This window comes from Rissa tridactyla, chromosome 4, assembly GCF_028500815.1.
Source record: "Rissa tridactyla isolate bRisTri1 chromosome 4, bRisTri1.patW.cur.20221130, whole genome shotgun sequence".
Taxonomy (NCBI): Eukaryota; Metazoa; Chordata; class Aves; order Charadriiformes; family Laridae; genus Rissa; species Rissa tridactyla.
Window position 1 is genome coordinate 91,435,948 of NC_071469.1, and position 21,277 is coordinate 91,457,224.

At 52.3% G+C, this 21,277-nt stretch overlaps 1 long non-coding RNA gene across 2 annotated transcripts; it reads left to right on the forward strand.

The window, feature by feature from the left end:
- The first annotated feature begins 357 nt into the window (after window positions 1–357).
- On the forward strand, window positions 358–20,940 carry LOC128908892 (uncharacterized). Of its 2 annotated transcripts, XR_008466154.1 has the most exons (5): window positions 358–462; window positions 16,318–16,531; window positions 18,858–19,027; window positions 19,184–19,383; window positions 20,145–20,940. It is a non-coding gene; the product is annotated as an uncharacterized LOC128908892 (long non-coding RNA). The 2 variants fall into 2 exon arrangements; XR_008466153.1 differs by lacking the exon at window positions 20,145–20,940 and having other exon boundaries at window positions 19,184–20,134.
- The last annotated feature ends 337 nt before the right edge of the window (window positions 20,941–21,277 follow it).

A 21,277-nucleotide genomic window follows, 5' to 3' on the forward strand; every position in this document is an offset into this window, starting at 1 on the left:
GTGTGTCTGTGGGGGTGTGTGCGTGTGCCACGCGTGACCGCGGAGCTGTGTGGGCCCCCTCCCTGTCCCGTCCCGTCCCCCCCCCCCTCCCCACCTCTGCTGAAAATCACGGGGGAGGGTGGGAAGGGCCCCACGCGGGCCGCGGAAGGGGCCTGCGGGCAGCGCGGAGGTTCCGCGGAAGGCGGAGGGGAGGGGAGGCGCTGCCCGGCCGCGGCCTCCGCGCAGCGCGGAGTTTCACCCACTTTAAACCCCCTCTTCGTGCGCTCTTTTAAGCTCGGCGGGCCCGGGCAGGATGTTTATACTGCGCAATGTAAACACGGGCTCGGGGGTGCTTTAATAAAAAGAAATCGGCGAAAACTCCTGCTGCGTCTCGAAATGCCCTTTTCTGCCTCCGCCGCCGGTCCGGGGATGGGAACGGGCTTCGGACCCCTCGCCTGCTCCGAGGCTGCTCTAGGGATGAGGGTGGGTTGTTTTTTTTTTTTTTTTTGGGGGGGGGGTGTTATATTAATCTGTGCTGAAGGTTTGCAGTTGAATGCCAGGAGCCCGATGCTTAGCTCCGGCGGATGCCACGGGCAAGGGGTGGGGGGAAGGAGAATAGGAAGGCAAGGGGGCAGAGACCCCTTTTCCCCCCAGAAAAAACCCCCCCACAAACCCCCTTTTGAGCATCGGCCCATCAGGAGAGCTGTCACTCAAGGTAAGTCGCTTGAAAAATTTGTCACCTTCTTGCGGTACCGCGAGTGGAAACCTGCGCTCCGGGGGGGTGGGAAGGTGGGTGGCACGGCTGCAGGAGCCTGGGCTTTCAGGGCTGCTGGCTGGGAGCAGAGCAAGATGTGCTGGCTGCTGCAGCCTGCTCCCTTTCAAGATTGGGGAAAGGAAGAGAGAAAGGAAAGGGGAAAAAAAAAAAAAAAAAAAAAGGGAAGAAAAAGCTCCCCCCCCCCATCCCTCCCCCCGTTGCAGGCCGCGGCGCAGAGCTGTGGGTCCGTCTCGCTGCATCCTCTGCGGAGAGAGAGGGGGACACCCACCCACCCCCCAAGCCTTCGTCTTCCAGATTCGCTTTTAAAGTTTTTAATGATAATTTAATACCTTTTGAAAAGAAAGATAGATACCGATCGGGTTCCCAAACTCCCTCCGCGTTATTCGCGGGCAGCTGTGAGCAGCCTCCGGGGCGCCTGTCACATCTGTGATACGACCAAGAGGGATTTCACATCAGGGGCTTTTTTTTTTTTTTTTCTTTTTTTTCCCCCCTCTCTCTCCTTCCCCTTCGCATCGTCTGCCCCCTCTCCGGAAAATAAATCCTCCCGCAGAAAGCACCGTCCCTCGTGTTCCCGGGGCAAAGGGGGAGCTTTGGGGACGGGGACAGGCAGGGAGAGCCCTGGGCAAACCCCGGGCCGGGGGCAGGTCCCGGGGAGAGAGTGGGAGAAGGGGGGGAGCGGTTATTTCTGAAGCTTTTCCCTTGAGGAGGAGGACAACGAGCTGCTCCGGCTGCCCGGGAGGCGGCGGCCGCCGCTCCCTCCCGTCCGCGGCCGCCGGCGCGGAGTGGAGCGCGGAGCACAGCGGCTGCTCAGGCAGGGGGAAAGAAACACCCCCAAAATGGCTTTTTCGGGAAGCGATCACCTTCCCCGGGTTTTTACATCCCCGGGTCGGCTGGTGCAGATTAAACTCCCCGCTTCTCGCTGTATTTCTTTTGATTTTTGCCGGGGGAGCGCATCGCCGAGCCTGAGCTCTGCTCCGCATCGAATGCCCCCCCCCGCCTCCCCGCGGGCGGCGAAAAGGGAGTTTTTCTTTGCTTTACATCCCTCTGCGACTTAATCTCCTCGAACTGCCCCCAAAACACTCGGGGATGGAGCTCGAAACACCACACAAAGGGCTCGTGTAAAACCCACGTTCAAAATCGTCGCCACCGGCAGCATTTTCACTAGAAAATAAAATATCTACGAGAAAAGAAAAACCTCTCAAAAAATTAAACCATTCCCCTTCAAAGAATATCAGTCTTCTCACGAGTGTCCTTTCTCACTCTGGCGGTATCTTTTCGGAGCGTGAAGATTTGGTTTCCGATGTATTTATTATAACCAGCAAACTTTTAAATGGAAATATATCGCCTCGGGTTTTACAGGCCTCGCCGTGGGAATAGCAGAAACGTTGGAGGGTTTTAAACCGAGCCCGTGAATTGGGGAAAGGGGAATTTTGGGGAGGAAAAGCCGGGCCGTGTCGTGTCTGATGTACGAGGGGGATGATGGTGTTGGGGGCTGGACGGACGGAGCCGGGTTTGTAGGGATGGACGCCGGGAGAGGGGTTGGTGGTGACACTTTATTGCTTATAAAACCTCCGTGCAGGTCCCAGAAGCACTTTGAGATCCAAATTGGGCCTGGGATGTGTTTTTGGAGGGGGAAAGACGGGAAAGCTTCTGGGTTGAAGGTGCGGGTTGGCCCCCGCAGATGAGCGGGACTCGCTTTTGCTGTTGTTTGCTGATGGTTTGGGTGGTTTAATCAGGTCCGCCCCCAGCCCCCGGCGGGGGAGAGATGCAGGGAAGGGGGGGGGGGGTGTGTTTAAAAAAAAAAAAAGAAGAAAAAAAATAAAAGATCATCTACAGCAATTTGCCCTGCTAATCCCGGCACCGTTTGGAGCCCGTTTTGGCCGGCTCCGCATATTCCCCGCGACCACCCCCGGCCCCGCTGGGCTTCCCAACCGGCTCCTTCCCAAACCCGCTCCCCTTCCCTTCCCCTCCCCCCCCCACCTCCCCAAAACTCGGCGGTGTTTTGTGTAAAAATAGACAAATCCGAGCTTTCTTCCTTTTCCTGCGCCGAAGGTATTTTTACTAGCTAATTGCTTAAGTGAAGTCAACTTTGCAACCAGGCCGGGTGTAATCCGAGTATGGAAATGTATATAGGTGGTATTGTTATAGGCGGGCTGGGTGCTGCTCGGAGAGGGGCCGGGGGGGTGTTCCTGCCAGCCCGGACCACCCAGGGCGAGGGGAGTGACCGCCTTGTGTCCCCCCTCCCCACTGCCCCTGCTTTGCATTAACACCACCCGCAGGACCCCGACACCCACCCCCCCCCCCGCGCCTTTTCCCCAGCACCAACCCTTTTCCTTCTGCTTTTTTTTTTTTTTTTTTTTAATTCAATCACGGCCATCCCCGTTGCCGCTCGCCCCAAATCCGCGGCAAATTGATCCCTAAATGTTTATTTAAGGCCGAGGGGGTGCGTTCAAGCGAGGGGCTCGAGGTTGGGCAGAAGGAGAGGGGCGCTGCGGGGGGGTGTATGTGTGAACGGGCCGGGGAGGGGTGGTATTTCGGGGGACACACGCACCCCCCCAACGATTTTTGCGGGTCCATCATAAGGCAACGCTTTTCCCCACGCGTGTGCGTGTGCCCGGTGGCGGGCGGGCCCTTTCCCGGTAGCACCCAGAGCCGTATCCCCGGGGCTCCGTGCGGGCAGAGCCCGGCCTTCAGGACCGAACGGGACAGGGTAGAGATTTTAGGGAAAAACAAGCCGAAATTGGGAGCGGGTGCGAAGCAGAGCTGCAGAAGCGCCCAAGGCGGGTGCGGGGAGGTGCGGGCTGACTGTCAGCCCCAGCGTGTCTCAGGCAGAAGTTCAGGCTTTGGTCAGAAAGGGAAAACAAAAAAAAAACCAAAAAAAAAAAAAAGGGGAAATCTTACGCTCCCCCCCTGCTTTGTCTCCCTTTTCCCCCCCTCTGCCCGTCCCGAGCCTGCCCCCCCCCCCCCAAAAAGCCCACATTTTCCATGACGTCCTTCGATGAAATATTGCAGCACAGGAATTTACAGCCTTCTTCAGCGCAGGATTTTTTAGGCGTTTTCTGGCAATAACCCTGCAATACGAATCGGTTCCAGCGATAATAAGCTCCGAGCGCTACCACTTAGACACAATCGCTTCCCACAGAGATCTTCAAAATATCTCCGGGTATTTATATCCCTGCTTAGGGACGGATAGCTAGAATACTTTCCCGGAGGGATGCTTTTTAGGCTGGCTGGGATTCAGACCCGAGGACCTGGGTACCGAGGGAAAGAGCGGGGCTGAGCCGGCACCCGGGGAGTGATGCTCCCGGTCATCCCTTAGCAAACAAGTTCGCCCTTAAAGGCAGCCCGACTTGTAAATTCAGGTGTAAATCCAGATATAAATCCAAGCTGGCATTGCTGAGCCATCCATGCTTTCTCGAACAAGTTTTCTTCCCTTGGCGGGGGCTCCTTTAGCGACGGGGCCCGGTGCTGGGGATGCCTCAAACCAAACAGGACCCTCGGGATATGTTGCCCCCCCCCACCCTTTCCCAGCTCCTTGGCAGAGCAGTGTGGCAGGCAGGCAAAATGGGGAGCCGTTTCCAGCTTTTCTAGCCCCAAACTGCCGTGGGTTAGAGGTAAAATAGGGACGGCGGTGCCGGGGATCCGCTGAACTTTTTTGAGATCGGGAATCGCCTCCATCCCCCGACGTGTCCCGGAACGAAAAGCCCAACCGGGCCGAGCCGGGGCGGGGGGTCCCCGTCAAACGGCGAGGGCGAGGGGCTTCCCCGGGGCTCAGCCTTGTTTACAGGCTTATTGAATTCTTTTCGTTGTTTTCTTCCCAACTTTGAACCAAAATCCCCTCGAAATCGCATCGGTGTGCCGGTGCTAGCGGAGGAGGGCATTTTTAGCGTCGGGCAGGCGAAGGCTACGGCCCCCCCGTTTCGGGGTGTCACACAAAATCCGTCTGCGCGGAGAGGTGAGAGAAGTTAAAACGGAATCGCCCAAATCAAGGAGGAAAGGGTAATTTTCTTACACGGGTGCTAAAAACTACGGGGCCGGTGTATTGTCGGGCTTGGTAAAACCAAGCTGGTGGCTTCCTCTGCAAGTAAATATAGAGACATGTGGAAAATAAACCCGTCGGTTTTTGGGAAGAATGCGGCCTTCTTGTGCTGCCTCTCGATGCTCAGTCCCGGGAGAAAGCAGTGCCCGGGCGCGGCCGCCCGGTGCGACGGGGAATCCCGGTCCCCTGGGCTGGGGATGCGGGCACCGGGCTCCCTAAGAGGAAAAACCCGGGGGGGATTGCGGGGACCCTCACTATCCCCCGCCACCGTGCAGAGTCTCCGGGTCCGTCCCCGGTGCTGCGCGTCCGGGTGGGCTCCTCGGAGGGAGAAAGGACCTTGTGCAGCACGGCCCCCCCCGCCCCCCTCCCCGGGACCACCGAGGCAGGAGCATCACTTGGCCGCGGAGGAAGAGGGGGGTCTCCTGCACCGGGGTCCCCAGCAGCCACCGCTCCTTCTGCCTTGTCACCTGCCGAGCGGGGAGAGGGGGCCGCGGCGGCAGAGCCATCCACGCAGGACGCGGCCGTCCCCCGTGGGGAGGGATGCGGCAAGAGCAGCGGCTGCCAGCGAAGGATGCTGAGGGCAGGGATCCCCCGGGAGAGTGGGGAAAGGCTGGCACCGTCTCCGTGACAGCGACCTGCCGGCAGGTACCCACCTCCGCAGGTACCTGGCCGGGGGAGCAAAGCCCCCGGAGGGTCTCGGCTTGCGAGAAGACCACTGGGGCAGCAGAGGGATTTTGTCCCTCTGGTCTCTGCTCACGGAGCTCCCACCCGGCACCGGCCAGATCCTCTTCACTCGCAAAAAGCGGCTTTTGCCGGAGGGAGCCCCGGAGCATCCCTGTGTGGGGGAAAAAAGCCACCCCCTTGGGCCGTGTCCTTTGCTGCAGGGAGAGGGGCTGGGCTGCAGAGCGGCCTTGCAGCCCCCAGGCAAAGGGGCAGCACACGCTAGGCTGGGGGGGGGGGAGGTGGGGGGGCTTCACTGGCCACGGCAAAGGCCCGCGGCCCGGCTCGGAGGGGCTACAGGGGGATTTGCCCGCCCGCCCCGGGGAGACCCCCCCCGCCCGGTCCGAGTCCAGCCGGCACAGCTACCGCCCGTGTCCCAGCGCAGCCTCCTGGGCTTTTAAACCTTGTTGCTGTGATAAATCCCTCATCTAAACTCCGTCCCCCCCACCTTCCCCAACACAAAGCGGCAGTTTCAGGACTCGCGTTCGCAAACAACGTGAAAAATCCCCTCTGCAAACAACCGCAGTTCCCCTCTCCCGGCTCCCCTCTTCGCAGGGACGTGGGGAGGGCCTTCCTTGGAACCCCTCCCGGCAAAAACTGTTTTCTATCGTTATTATTGTTATTCTTTTTAATGACTAAGTTCCCAACTAATGATATATCGCTTAATTGTTGGATCCCGCCAGCTCTGCAGGGCACCAGCGGGCTCTGGAGCCACTCCACGGGATGCTGCAGATTTGGTACCCCCTTTGCTTTGCAGTTACCGGCGCAGAGAGTTAAAAGACACTGAAAATTGGTTATTCATTTTTCCCACCTCCTTAGAAAAAACAGAAGAGTTCCTCGTAAGATGATCCCTTTTGCACGGCCGGTCCCTTGCTAAATATTATAAGTGATTTTTTCTGGGGGGGAGCTTTAAAAATGTTCTGCAGGGAACAGCGTGCTCGGTCGGCGCTCCCGGGAAAGATGCTCAGTGGATACACGAAATGCCCGACCCTGGGTGTGAAGGCTTTCCGCTGCACTGATTATTGTGCCCCGAAATCAACCGATTTCTGCAGCGAAGCAGTTGTTTCTTTGTGAGAATCAGGCTGATAACGGGAGCGGGTACATCCATCTTCCCGCTGCGCATCTGGGTTTTTTGGGAAAGGGGATGTGCGTGTGCAAAAGCCGGGGAGGGAAGTGGAAGAAATCTGTAAAGAAAAAGCCACAAAAACTGGCGCAGAACTCACTAAAAATTCGAATAACGAACGCAGGAGTGGTTTTGCTTTTCCTGTTTTCAGAATCGTTCGCTGGGTTATAAAAAACCCCAGCGCGTTTTGCGCAGCACCCTCAGCTCCGCGCTCTTAATCTCCCTTAAATTCCAGTTCTTAAAATACACACAATCATTTTGCATCTAACCCTCTTAAAATCGGCGAATGAGGGAATTCCTGCCAAGGGGCTGGAAGCAAATCCCTTTCTCCAGCAGATTTTGCGGGCTACCTGCGAGGAAAGGTGCTGCCCGAGGGCTTAGGTTGCAGCATAATAATTTTTTTTTCTTACAGGATTATTCGTTTCTCCTTTGGAAACGATGGAATTGGAATTCTTCACCCAAAGCACGGCGGGCTCAAGGGACATTTCTCCTCCTCCCCCCGCCCTCACCCCCCCCGGCAGCGGTGTTTCCCCCACCGAAGCGGGGGTCGGGGGATCTGCCGGTGCCCGGGGTCACCCGTGTCCCTTCCCACCCCCCACGCGTGGGACGGGGCGATGCGGAACCCCACGATGCTGAGCCCTTAAAGCGTATCGAAATCTGCCCGCACAGACCTGCCGTCGGGGAGGGGGGGGCGGGGGGAGCGGGTCCGACCCCCGGGGGGCATTGGAACCCTCCCGATGAAGGTGAAATTGCTGTGATTAAAGCAAACACAGACGCGTTGGGAAATTTGCGCTGGCACATCGGGAAAGGTGGTTTTCTTTACAGCGGGAAGAGGCTTTAGGGCAGAGCCGGAGCGGAGCCCTGATTTGCCCCGCAGCACCAGACGAGGAAAACAGAAGTGTCTCCAAAAAATACTAAAATAGATAAATGGGTACAGAGAGAGACTGACCTGGAGGGGAGAGAAGGAGAGAGAACACGAGCGTGAGGAAGACAGAACAGACAGAACGACATACAGAACTACATACAGCAAGAGCGAAAGACAGAAAGAAAAAAAAAAAAGAGAGAAAGAAAAAGATATCAAGAACGAGAACTAGAAAGAAAGACAGATAATATGAAAAAGAAAGAAATAAAGAGAAACGAGAGAGAAAAAGAGAGGTATTAAGACAGAGAAATGAAAAGAAAAAGAAAGAGAAAATGTGAAAGAAAGAAACAGAGAAACATGGAAACCGAGAGCCAAAATAGAGGGAAACACGAAATTAGAAAGAAATAAAGAGCAAGAGAAAAATTGAGAGAAAGAGGGAAAAAATAGAGGGAAAGAGAAAAAGTAAAGAAAAAAGAAAAATAAAGAGAAAAGTAGAGAAAAAGATGAACAGCTGGAAAGAAGGAAAGAAAGAAAAAGAAATAAAAATAGAGAGAAAACGACAAAGAAAGGGAGAAGGGCAGAGAAAGAGAGAGAGAAAGAGAGAAAAAGAAAAATAAAAAGAGAAAGAAAAAGAGAGAGAAAGAAAAAGAGAAAGAGAAAGAGAAAGAGAAAGAGAAAGAAAAAGAAAAAGAAAAAGAAAAAGAAAAAGAAAAAGAAAAAGGAAGGACGGGAGAAAGAAAAGAAGAAAAAGAGAAAAGAGAAAAAGAAAAGAGAAAGATAAGCGAGAAAGGCAGAAAAGGGGAGAATGAAAGAGAGGGAAAGCACGAAAACAAACAAACAAACAAAAAACAGGCAAGAAAGCAAGTACGAAAAGGGAAATTGATTTCCCGCAAAACCAATACTAAGACATAGACAATGTAATTTTTCTTGGAAAAGAGGGGTGAGCCGGGAGGAAACTTCTCCCGCAGGCGGAGCAGCCCGTCCCGTCCCGTCCCGTCCCGTCCCGTCGGGGCGGCGGGTACCTGCCCCCCGGACGCCGCGAAACGGGGCGACGGGGTGGTGGGGGTGGTGGGGGGGCAAAAAAATCACAGCCCGCGCTTAGATTTGGGTGGGTGGGTGGGCGGGGGATTCGTGTCGGTGTTTTATTATTGCCTTAATCTTTTCCCGGAGAGGGGAATTGGCGGTGCGTGAACGGCTCTTGCCTCTTACACCCACCCGCCCCCCCAGACACACACACAGAGGGGACAGGGACGCGAAGGAAAACACAGGTTGAACCCCCGTTTCCCCGTGGGTTTTCCAAGCAGCTCCTGCCCGGGGTGCGCGGCCGCTCCGCGCCCCTTAAACGCGGCTCGATACCCGCCCCGAAAGCGGCGCGACCGGCTCCTCGTTTACTTCACTGGCTTAGTAGGTGGCCGTGTATATTTTTGTTGAAGTAGTGTTTATGTTAATGAAAAAGGCTGAGATTACAAACAGACCACTGAATGCCCGGGATGTGGCTGCCGGATTGGTCTAAGCTGTGTACTTTAAACCTAATCAGTTTTTGGGAGCAAAAATGATTTTTTTTTTTTTTTTAAATTTTTTTTATTATCATTATTATTTTTAGCAGAAAGACATTTAGGATCTTTGGGGAGCCCCCGTGCTGCCCCTTCCCTCCGGTTTCGGGGCTGCGTTTCCCGGCCGCAGCGGGCAGGGATGGAGGGGGGTTGCAGGGAAAAGCACCTCCAAGAATTAGCCATAAAAACCAACGAAAACGAGCCCGGGGCTTCTGGAGGAGGGCAGAGGAATTGGGGGTTCAGCTCGCCCTCCCTGAGTCCCCCGCCCCGACCCCGCAGAGGGGTTCCCGGTGGCAAACGGGAGCGTGTCCCCCAAAACCTCGGCTGCGGGCGGGGGGGGGACCGCAGGCGCGGTGGGGATGGGTCGGGCTCAGGGGCTTGTTCTTGCCGGGTGGAGCCGGGTGCAACCTGAAATTCGCTGCAAAACCCCCGGTAATTTACCCATTTAGGATGGTTAAAAAAAAAAAAAAAAATTCCAGTCCTTTTAAATGCTAAATAAGCAGGAATCAATTAATCAACTTACATAAAAATAAAAATACAGAAGTTGTTTTTTTTTTTTTTGCTGGAGGAGCAGAAGTCATCGTCCTGTTACTTTGATTTTAGAGTCTGACTTTGGGGTCAGTCTCCTGATTTTCTTAACAAAAAACCTTCTCTCCAAAATCATTCCTGTCCCTCCAACTGTTTCTATCCCCGTCTGTATTTGCGTGCTTGAACTGCTGATAGTGTAGAAAAATTGGATTTTTACGGACTTTTTGCCCCCACTCGGTAATTTCTCAGCATGGAGGGATTCACTTTGGGTCCCAGCGAGCGGGTTTCTCCCCCCCATGAGCTCTGTGACCAAACGTGCGCGCAGCATTTGGCATCTCGCTCCTTTTCAACACTTTCCTTTTGTGGGCAAAAGCTCTCGGTGGAGGAGCCTCCCCGGCAGAGCCAGGCAGACCTGGTGGATTTTGTACATTCAGATGTTTTACTACTGTTATGATTCCTCGTTGACCAAAGCACAAAGGAAATCGAAGGGTAAACAAGTCGCCGTTGGAAGGGGATGCGATCAAAATTTGGGGCGAGCGAAACTTTAGCAGGGAAGGGATTCAAGACAACAAGGGGAAAAAGGGAAAAGGAGAAAACCCTACCCAAAGTTTTCCCCGTGCAATGGTTATCCTGCACTAGAGCTGCAGGGGGGATTTCCCCCTGGGTTTGGGAGGGGGGGAGCAGAGAAACACCCTGAAACCAGCTTTTTCTCCCTTAAAATATCTGTAGGGGATCAAATGGTCTCCCCGCAGAAAGGGGACATTCCCAGTGCAGGGCTTAGGGCTGACCGCAGAGAGGGTTTCTTTGTTCTCTCCTCGCACCTGGAATTAGCCTTTATGCCATGATGCTTTTTTTTCCTCTTCTTTCTTTTTTTGGGGGGGAAAACACTGTTGTTTTTTTTTCCCCGGTGACATTAAGCGATTCTGTAGGAGGGATTGTCAGGGCAAAATAAACCCCCAAACGCGGTAGAGTAGACGGCTTTGGAGAAAATGTCACCAAAAGCAAGGCTGTGCTGTCAGACCCAGGTAGGCCCCGCAGAGGTGCCTGGGGTGGGGGGCAACAGGGTTGGGGGGTCCAGGGGTCCCCGAAACACACAGCCCTGAAGCAGGGACAGCCCTTGCGCCGGTCACCGTGGGCAGCCCCTGCGTGGGGACCAGCTAAAGGACGGGCACAAAGGGCTGTCCCCTACCCTGACACACACACACACCCACACACCCACACCCTCCCAGACACCCCCCCCCGGCTCCTCTAACCCCCACATCCGACCGCGCTGCTCTCTAGAAGCACTAATGATGCCGCAGACCAGCTATGCGGTGCGAGGCAAAAGCAGATGAAAGTGATGTCACATTAATGTCAGCTCACAACTCGAGCCCACACAGCCTTGATTGCTCTTATTAATCTTGCCAATTTGTCTGTCAGCACTTGGCTAATCCCTAAATAGCCTCCCAACAGGTGCTTTATGCTTCCGCCACATCCCTGCTCCCCGGCACCCCCCGGGAGCCCCGCTCGCCCTCCCCGGTGACACCGGCTTTCTCCTGTCCATCTGGGACCGGCTCTTTTCCCCCGGGAGGGCTGGAGGGGAGAGAGGCGACTTTGCAGATGTTGTTTAGTCTCTCCAAGGAGGGGTCGGAGCTTTGGGCTTCCCAAAAGGAAGTGATGACCCAGGGCGGGGGGCGAGAGGAGACGCTGGAGAAACCGGGGGGGGTGTCAGAGGGGAATTACCTGGTGGTAACAGGGCAGAGGGGGTGTGTGTGTGAGCAAACCCTCTGTGTGGGGTTAGCCCCGCACCTCAATGAGAAAACACATTTACGGCACCCTCCGCCTCAACCATCGCACCACAGCGAGCCCCGTCGCTTTTATTTGTCGTGGGTTTGGTGGTTTTCTTGAGAGGGGAGAGAAGATTAAAACAAAAGGTCTGAACCAAAGCCGCCGTGGGGAAGCCACGTTGCGCCCTAAGCAGATTTATGCTGCCGTTAAACTGAAGGTTGATTATTTTACTTGCTACGCTATCAGAAAATCCGCTGGCTAATTATAGTGTATATTTAGCCATAAAGTACCAGCCGTGTGTTGAGTAGAAGGCTAAAATTATTGTGTTGCAAGGCTTAATCTTCCTAACGTTGTTATTTTGCACAGTAGTCTTAATCACAAACCACAGATTTGGTGGGTTTTTTTAGCAGTCTATTAACTGCTAAACCCAATTAACTGCTAAAGCAGAGCCTGGTCTGCTTTTCGCTCTCCGCATTGAGAAGGAAAAAAAAAAAGAAAAAAGTATGTTTTATTTCTGTTTGACAACTCTGCTGCATTAAATGGTTTGCACGCAGGTTGCAAGCCCTGTGCCTCGCCGGGGTCTCCTGCCGCGGTTCACCTGGGAGATGCTCTGGTCCGGAGGAAGAGCTGCCAAACCCGGCTTCGGTGCAGCCGGCTCCTCTTTTATATCCAAAGTTGGCTCCGGCTATTTCCAACAGCAGGAAGGAAGAGCTTTCAGGACCATCTTCAACCATTTCTCCGAGAGCCTGGTCCAAAGCGGTCCGAGTCACCAAGGGAAATATATCCACTAATTGAGCTCAGGGCTGTTCATCGTTAACCCTTGGGTGCTTCGGATCAGATCCTAAAAGCTCCCTAAAAATACCATTCACGACTGCAAGCTGTTTCACTCCATCCTGACCTGGATTTATTATCGGGAGACAGATAGATTTTTTCTCTCTTTCTTTCTCCCCAAGCCATTTATTTTACCCAATAAGACTATCCATCACGGTGCGCTGGAACCGGCCAACGATCGGAGGATATTCTTAGATATGCAGCATGTCAGGAAACGACTAGCAGCCCCGCATGATGCAAATATTTGGACGACCGAGAGGTAGGAAGGATTGTCCAAATGTTTACTAAAGGCTGTTGATAGCCTAAGGATTTATAACTGGTGTATAACGTCTGCCCCCACACAGCTCCTCTAGCAGGTGCATCCAGTTTCAACATGACACATGGTATGTGCGCGCTCTGGGAAAGGGGATGCAGGAGAAAGCCGGTTTCACAGGTCTCGGCTCCCTTTTCCCAGCTCTGTGAAGTTGCTTGCTGGTTTGGAGCCCATGGAGCAGCACGAGAGGAGCCCAGGATCCACTCCAATGGCGCATGCCCGTGATAGAAATTCAAACCATTGCTAACATTTAAAAAGAAAACACAAGTGTCGAACATGTTTCGTTGGAATTTCCTCAGTGAAACCAATGCTCTGAATTATTTAGGCCCATCAAAATATTCCCTGTCACACTCCTTCAGTGCTGTGGTGGAGGAAATTCGTGACATTGTTCTAGTTATTGTTCTTGGCATTTCACTTCCTAATTTCCACCACCGGGATTTGATCTCTTCTGTCTTACCATAAGCCCTAATTGCTGCTACAGGCCTATCAGAAGTGCTAGTAGATCAGTTTTAACTATTTCTGGTGTTCAAATAGCTACAGCTTTCCAGCGGTGGTGCAGACCCCGCTGGAAATGCCCCGTACCTATTGCCGGGTAGCCTCTACCTCTGCCCCGTCCAGCCAAAAGAGGAGTTTCCATCCAACATAGACCAGGCTGACAGACTAGAGCTGGAAATATAGTCAAGGGAAGACTTGGTACCTTGCCCAAAACCATTGACTGATCCAATGGCAGAAAGGTCTACTCTGGTGCCTCGATACCCCATCCTCTAACCTACGGTCCTGATGCTGCCGCCAGCCCCACCTCCTGCTCGAAGCAGGTCCATCACCAGCACTAGCTCGGGTCAGCTGTGGTTTTGTTCAGCTGAATCTTGAAAAATTCCAATAGATTGAGTCTAACAACCATGACTGTTGTTAGTCCAGGTAGCAGAGGAGTGTGTCCATCCAACCAGGCTCTCAAGCTCTGCTATCAGAGAGAGTTTTTGGCTGTGAGCGTTGCTACTACCATGTTATTGAGAAACAATATCCTATGAAACGGGAGAAATTAGCATAGAGTTGAGTCACTCAAGCCTGGTAATCACCTTCCCCTCCACTATTTTGCAAGTTTTGTCTCTGCTGGGAACACAAACGCATGCGTTTAGCCTGCTGCAGGCGCCCGGACAATGTGCTTCTCTGAGTAACGAACAGCAATTGTATCTGCTGCAGAAAAGCCTTTAATTCGTTACAGCCACGGACTAGTAGAGTTTACCGACTGCTCAGATGGGGAATACAATGGCCCTATTGTTTTGCCAAGGGAAGATTTCTGAGTTGCACGCTGTTGCGTAAACTGTATGTTTTCTGTTTGTTACCTGATTCAGTTCGATGAGCTTCCTTAGACAGGGTTAAGACCAGTCGTTGTCCTGCGCTGACGCAATGAAAGAAACTGTCGCAGGCTTTGGAACCAGATTATTAGTATTATCTCTCTTGGTTTGTTTAAAAAACTAAGAGGAGAACTTGGTGTTCTTCTAGGGAGAAGAAATTGCATAATAAAATATATGGGAAAAAAGAAGTAAGTGCTTGAATTCCAAAGTCATCTGTTACCCTTGATGAAGGTTTTTTATATATTAAAAGAATTCGGTCCTGGGTTTGGTGTCACATTCTCAGTGTGACCTTAGATGTGGAGTCATAACTCATACTCATCTGGATTCCTCTCGCCTTGAACCTATTTCTCAACAATCACCCACCAGTGCTGGAAGCGCGTTTCTTAGGCAAGGACCTTGAGCCATGGGCTGGCTCCAACCCAGAGGGATGCGAGGAAGAACCAGTCGCATCTGGGAAAGTGGTTGGTTGGTAGCTCCAAGTTCTCACTGGGGCTGGTGGCATGGGGACCAGGTGTCCCAGGGACCAGAATTGCAGGTGTAGGGAGATCACGGAATCACGGAATCACGGAATCTTCAGAGTTGGAAGGGACCTCTAGAGATCATCTAGTCCAACTCCCCTGCTAGAGCAGGGTTGCCTAAAGCACATCCCTCAGGGCTGCATCCAGGCGGGTCTTGAAAATCTCCAGAGAAGGGGACTCCACAACCTCCCTGGGCAGCCTGTTCCAGTGCTCTGTCACCCTCACTGTAAAGAAGTTTTTCCGTGTATTTGAACGGAACTTCCTATGTTCTAGCTTGTGCCCATTGCCCCTTGTCCTGTCGCTGGGAACCATTGAAAAGAGCCTGGCTCCGTCCTCCTTAAACCCACCCTTTAGATACTTGTAAACATTAATCAGGTCCCCCCTCAACCTTCTCTTCTCCAGGCTAAAGAGTCCCAGCTCTTTCAGCCTTTCCTCATAAGGGAGGTGCTCCAGTCCCATAATCATCTTGGTTGCCCTACGCTGGACTCGCTCCAGTAGTTCCCTGTCCCTCTTGAACTGGGGAGCCCAGAACTGGACACAGTACTCCAGTTGTGGCCTCACCAGTGCAGAGTAGAGGGGAAGAATGACCTCCCTCGACCTACTGGCCACAGTCTTCCCTATGCAGCCCAAGATGCCATTGGCCTTCTTGGCGACAAGGGCACACTGCTGGCTCATGGATAATTTGCTGTCTACGAGGCAGAGCGTTAACTGCGGCATCGCGTTCACTGCAAGAGTGACTGTTTCTGGAAATGCGTGCGCCGCTTGTCTTGTGGTCATGCTGTGCACAGCCCAAACCTTTCTTGACAGTCACGCCAACCGCGCTTGTGCATCGATATGCCCGGTTTTTCTTACCTGGGGGCCTTGTGATTATATTTGCACTCCGGTGGGGATGTGCTATGGGGCTGGAAGAGTCTTACTGCAGGTCTCCCTCCCTGGAAACTCGCCAGAGCCATTGCACATTGGTGTGGCTGGCTCACCCCTTTCCCCAGACCCAGGGCTGGCTCAGGGTGCAGCATGGTGGGGAAGTGAGGGATCAGGTGAAGGAAACGTCAGGCTGGGATGCTGGGGACATAGACACCATCGTCTCGCCAAACTGCCCGAAGCAAATCCCCTTGGAGAGGGAATTCAGACTCTGTCTGTGTTATGTTTCCATACTGCTGGGCCTCTGGATAGGGAACTCATGCCCTCTTTTGCAGCTGTTTTGGGGATGGGTTATGACTTTTCGAATACTGCAGATACAGCTGTAGGTACAGTAAATTTGAGATTTAAAAGAAAAAAAAAAAAAAAGGTATTTCAGCATTTCAGACCAGAACTGCAATCCTAGAACCTCAGTTTGCCCGTTGTCTGAACCTAGAAGCACCCACATCGCATGGGGACAACTGCAGGCTCAAACTTCTCCGGCAGAAGAGAGACCTCGCTGCTCGCCCATTGCAGATCTATCCTCTAAACTCTGTGTCAGGGCAGTTTTAGGAGAGAAAGGCCACCGATACCAGCTTTCAGAGGAGGGGTTGAGGGATGGGGGCCGCTCTTCTGTTTTAGCGTTCACTGCTCTCTTCCCAGCTGGCCCAAAGCAGCTGCACTCGGAGTTACTGGTTTTAGGTAGATGTATGCTCGTCAACTTGTTTTTGAAGTCCTGACCCTCCTCAGACCCTGCACAGGGACTTTAAGCATCTCACATGGGCTCTTCTCACTTGGAAGCACTGCTGCTCTTTGTCCCACCTTTGCTACTGAAGTCCAACCAGGGGGAGTTTGCAAAACCAGAAGGATTTGCCCCAGGGTTAGCTGAAGCAGAAATAAATGAGCTCAGTCCCCGGTACGTTCCAGTGCGTTTGGGCTCCGAGGCTGTGAGCAACGGCTTGTGGTCCAGACCAGTACGGTGCTTTTAGCTGCGCGTAATTAGATGTTTTTCTAAAGCAAACCATTACTGACAGACTGAAAGGTTTTTATTCTACAGGACTTTTCCTGCCTCGTCTGCCAGGAAACATGCAGGACTCACTCGAACTCGGCTTCCTTGGAGTAAATCACAGCGTGGGGCTGCCTTATCTCAACCAGAGACCCCGTATAGGAATGTTGCACAGTCCAGCCCTCGGGCCACCCACCCCTGGTCCCAGGCATCAGCATCTGCTCCAGGCCCAAGCTCTGACCCTCCGGAGACATATTTTTGCAAGGTCAGGAGGTTGGGTGGTAAAAGGGGAGTGGGGAATAGCAGAGAGACAGTTGAGGCTGGCTCTGCAAAGAGATTTCAGGGGGATGTTTACACTGGCCATTAAGTGCAGAGTTGAGCCTGTTCTCCTCTCCAGATTCGCAGCCCATCTGCGTTGTTTGCAGGCAAACATGCACCAGGCACGGAGGCAGGCCCAGCTTCAAAGCCTTCTGGATGAGGGTGGCCCATGCATGTTCTGCAACCTTGGTCCTTGGTCATGCAGCTTGGTCCAAGCGGACCAAGGAAGGATCGGGTAAGGCAGCCAGCCCTGCTATGCGTCAGCCTATCCCTGGTTCCTTCAACAAGGGCAACAGGGATGCTTTTAGCATGAGCTGCAACCGAGATGCTGTGGTATAACCAAAGGGAAGTATAAATAATAAGCAGAAAAGCCATATGGTAGGGGCAACACAGGAGAAGGGGCAAAACAGCTCTGTGAGATGGAAGTAGATGGGTGTCCATCTCAAATGGATGGAGGTGCAGCTCTGTGTATTGCTTTCGTCCATCACAGAACATTCCTTTTTGTGTCGTGTTGTGATTCGCCGCCCGCTAGCTTGTCAGCAGAAAGGATTACGGTAAATACCACTGCAGTGGACAGCTAGGGTCCATTTTGTACACGTCAATGAACCATTTCCCTCTGTGTGGAAACATCGTCCTTTGGGATCAGGTCAACAAATGACTTCATGTGAAGTTTCTCTGAGAAATTTCTGTTGCATTTGCCTGGAAGGGCCAACTAACTGGCTTCATCCATGAAATAGCTGTGGAAGGGGTCACTGAACGTGGTCTGACTGCCCGTCAGGAACAGGGAGAGACTTTCTACGTGCATCACACCGCTTTCCCAGGACGTATTCAATAAAGAGAGGGAAAGGGGGAAAAAAGAGAATGCTCCAAGAAAAATTCTGATTTTCTTAAGTTGCTAAACTGAAATCAAGTTATCATTTTTTGCACGACTTGTGTATAAATCCTTCTTGTACGAAGCGGAAAATGTCATTTCCTTTTCTCTAAGGGCTGGTCTCAGCAAAGACTCCAATCCGTTGCCCAGTGAAATAAGGATCCAGGGTCCAATATAGAGGGCTGCACGGTGAATTCTTCCCTAGCTACTCATTAAAATAAGCCACTCATTAAAGTAAGCTACTCCAACTCCTACTGAGCCTTTTAAGCAAGTGGCTCATTTTCAGAAACGAATTACTAAGCCCGAAGTCCAGGAAGTCATCCCTGCCCATCACCCAGCCCAGGCTGCACCTCCCTGCCATCCTGTCCCCGTCCCACTGACGAGCCTCGGGGCTGAGCCACCCACCGCAGCGTCCCTGAATTCAATTCCTGCTTTGGCCCTCGCTTTCCTCCGTGGCAGAGCATGGGAGTCTCCCTCTCTCCCTCCCTCCCTCCCTCCCTCCCTCTCTCGCCGTGCAGCTGCTCAGCTCTGCGAGGGAAAGGCTCCCAGATGTGCTCGGGAGGGAGCGGGCAGAGCCCTGAATTCCACTCCGTGCCGGGTGGACTCTTTGTATATTTTGTTTTAGAGAAGAAAATATGTAGAGAGTCCTTGGAGAAAGGCCGGGGACCAGGCACGTCCCTGCGAGCACACTAACCACAGGGCTAGGAGGTCCTGCAAGTCATCTGCCCTTGGCTTGCCTTTGCCTGCAAGATGGACCGGAGGCTGATGGGCTCAGCGTCGTCGGCAGCTGAAGTCCATCTGCATCACACAAGAAGTCCCTAAACCCTTCCCTGGAGATGGCTCAAGGCGACCAGATCCTTTGAGAAAATGAAGCTTTACTCAAAAGCCAGTAAGCGCTGCAACACCTAAACGCCCACGTTTGGTATTTTTGGCTCATAAGTGATGTGCCGTATCAGATCAATAAATATTCACGCACGCATAAGCGCTTTATGGAGCTGGTTTCATTGCATTTTAAGTGCATTTAGCTGTGGTACTTGGTAGCTACTTGATTATTGCGTGAGACAATACATTTATGAAGTGTTGGCCTTCATTTAGTTAATCACTTCATTGATGTGCAATATATAAAACGGTATGAAACTAATTGTTTCCATGGAAACAGGAACCCAGCAAATGATTTCATATCACAGCTTGGCAAAAGAAAAAGAAGAAACTTCTGTAATTGTTCCCATTAACCAAGCGCAAAGGATTCATGTTCAATCTCTACTACACTCTGCTTCACTTCTGCTGTGAATTAGGGGACGAAAAGTCAGCGCAGAACCACATAAAAAAGCACCAAAACAAGCCGTGCTTTATTGAGTATTTGTAGTTCTGCCACCAAAACCATTTCCCTTCTGCTTTACAGGTTTCTGGCCAGCAACACCAATGACTGTCACGTCCAACCCGTTAATTCGGAGATGTCATGCACGGGGAGCTTTAACCACGCACGAGCCATATGGTGAGGAGGGAGGACGTCCCCGACCACGCTGCAGGACCGAACTGTGGGTTGTGGGCAGGACAACCCTCACCTCAAGGGTGAGTGCTTAGAAAGTATAGGCAAAGCCAACTTTTGGAGCAAGAAACTGAGGTAAGCCTCCCCAGCCCTGGGCGAGAAAGGTTGCCATGCAAATCAGCCTGTGTGTGATAACCCAAATCTCATCTTTACTGAAGTTTTCCCCTCTTCTTCTATAGGACGTATTGATGACTGGGTCATCTCGAGGGCTTGGTTGCTTTCGAAAACCCCCGGTCTCACTGTACATTTTCCAGTTCTCTGAATTTCCCACCAGACCGCGATTTCCTCAACCCAGGCAGACCAGTGAGGGGCAGCAGGTCCTAGCAAGGTGCTTTGTGGTCGTGGACCGTCACGTGCAAGATCAGCCTGGCCACTTCCAGTAAGACTAATGGCTTTACAACGTCATGGGGTGGCCTGTCTGTGCACCCATGTGGAGGTGCGAGCCTCCCACGCACCCTCCCACCCCCAGGGTGGAGGGACCTCCGCCAACACCCCATTTTGCCAGGGAGCTCTGCCCCCAAACCCAGCCCCATCGCGCACAGCAATAAAAGGGAACCAGCAGCACAAACCCCATCTTGGCTACCAGGCCAATGGCCACTCAACCCCACCAGCTTCTCTGAAGGGACCAGGAGACGCGGACCTGCTCCACCCCAGGAACCACTGCAGAATGGGTTTCTCGCTAGGCTAATTACTGCTAATTGTGCCACTTTGCTATCTCGCCAGCCTTGCCCTGAACTGGCCTGATAGGGTATCAGTCAGATAAGGAGCACTCAGCACAGGTAACTGGTAAATGTTGTCAGACCCGCGGTGGGGTGAGCTGCCTTCTGGAGGGGTTATCTCTCCTGCCAAGAGTCCCAGGCACCAACCTCCCGAGAGGGACACTGCGGTCCTAAGGATACGTGGAGGGTAGCTGCCACTGGCACGCTCCTCTAAGCTTCTTAGGAGGTGCTGTAAGGGATTTTGGTGACTCAGGATTTGCAAACGCTAGAAAAGCAAGCTGGCATTCATTTTATAGTAATTCTGTTAAATTTCCTTAACATGCAGTTTATTCTTTTGAGTGGTTTTTGCTGTTGTTAATTTAACACTGTGAAAATGAAGGTTTCATCATTTCTCCTTTTTTTTTTTTTCTTTTCCCCACAGAGAAATAAATTCTGTTCTTTTAACAAATGCTGTACCTCTCAGTTCTTTTGTTATTTTTCACCATGTCTGCTGGCCTACGCGAAGGAATTGAGCTCCTGCCCTGGCCCGAGCACTAGGTAGGAATTATTAACACTAAAGTGGAAGCTTGGACAAGGTGTCATTGTTGTTCCGCAACGTTTTTGGAAAATTACTTGCAATAAAATACTTGAAAATTTTGCGGCCAACTCAGAGAAAAGTCTTGTGTGTACATGTAGCTTCTGGCTGTGCGTATAATCACACATCACACCTGGCAGGTAAAACACACCGGTACGCAATTCCCGGCCTCATCAATACCTACATGTTGTCTCGCAACTTGGGTATCTCGGTGCTTGTCGCAAAAACTAAGAGAGCACCACTGCTTCGTTTGGTGGATGAGTCAACAGAGCTTGTTCATGGCTACCGAAGTCAATGGTGGGGCAACTCACGCACCTAAGAAATCCGCTGGGTCGTCTAACCCAAAGCTTGGGATATTTTCCGTGTCAAGTACCTCCACATACAAGAGCAACAGAGGAGAGATGGATAGGCAGACAGACAGACAGAACATTTTCTTCCTCGAGGTACCTCAATCATCTGCTTTTCCTTTTACCCCGCAAGTCCGGTCCGCTTTCAGTTTGGTTTAAGTTACCAAAGTTTCTCAGCTTGTTACAGTAAAGCTCATAACAAAGTCTGTGGCCAGCTCTTTCTTTGATAATTCCTTTCCCCCCATTTGTTTATCTCAAGTACTGAGCTTTGTTCCAGGCCCAAAACCAAAAGCCTTTCTGCCCTGTTCTCTTCTTGACTTGTTGCAGATGTAACGAAATAAATCTTTAGAAAGAACAAACCTTCACTTCCTCTCTCCCGTCTGATTCAGTCACAAACCCCAGGAAAGAAAAATAAATCACGATGTGAGCTCGCCCAGTCTTGAAGGATACCACGTCTAGTCCTGTAGGCCACCATTCAGACTGGACGTGTCCATCCCTCAGAGAATTCAGTGAACTCAGCGACCGAATCAGCAACACCAGCCCAGGTTATCGCGTGAAACAAAGCCCCGTGTGTTGCCGTGAGCCCAGTGCCCATCTTACCCCCGCTTCCCGATTCTCCGCGCTATTTTCCCC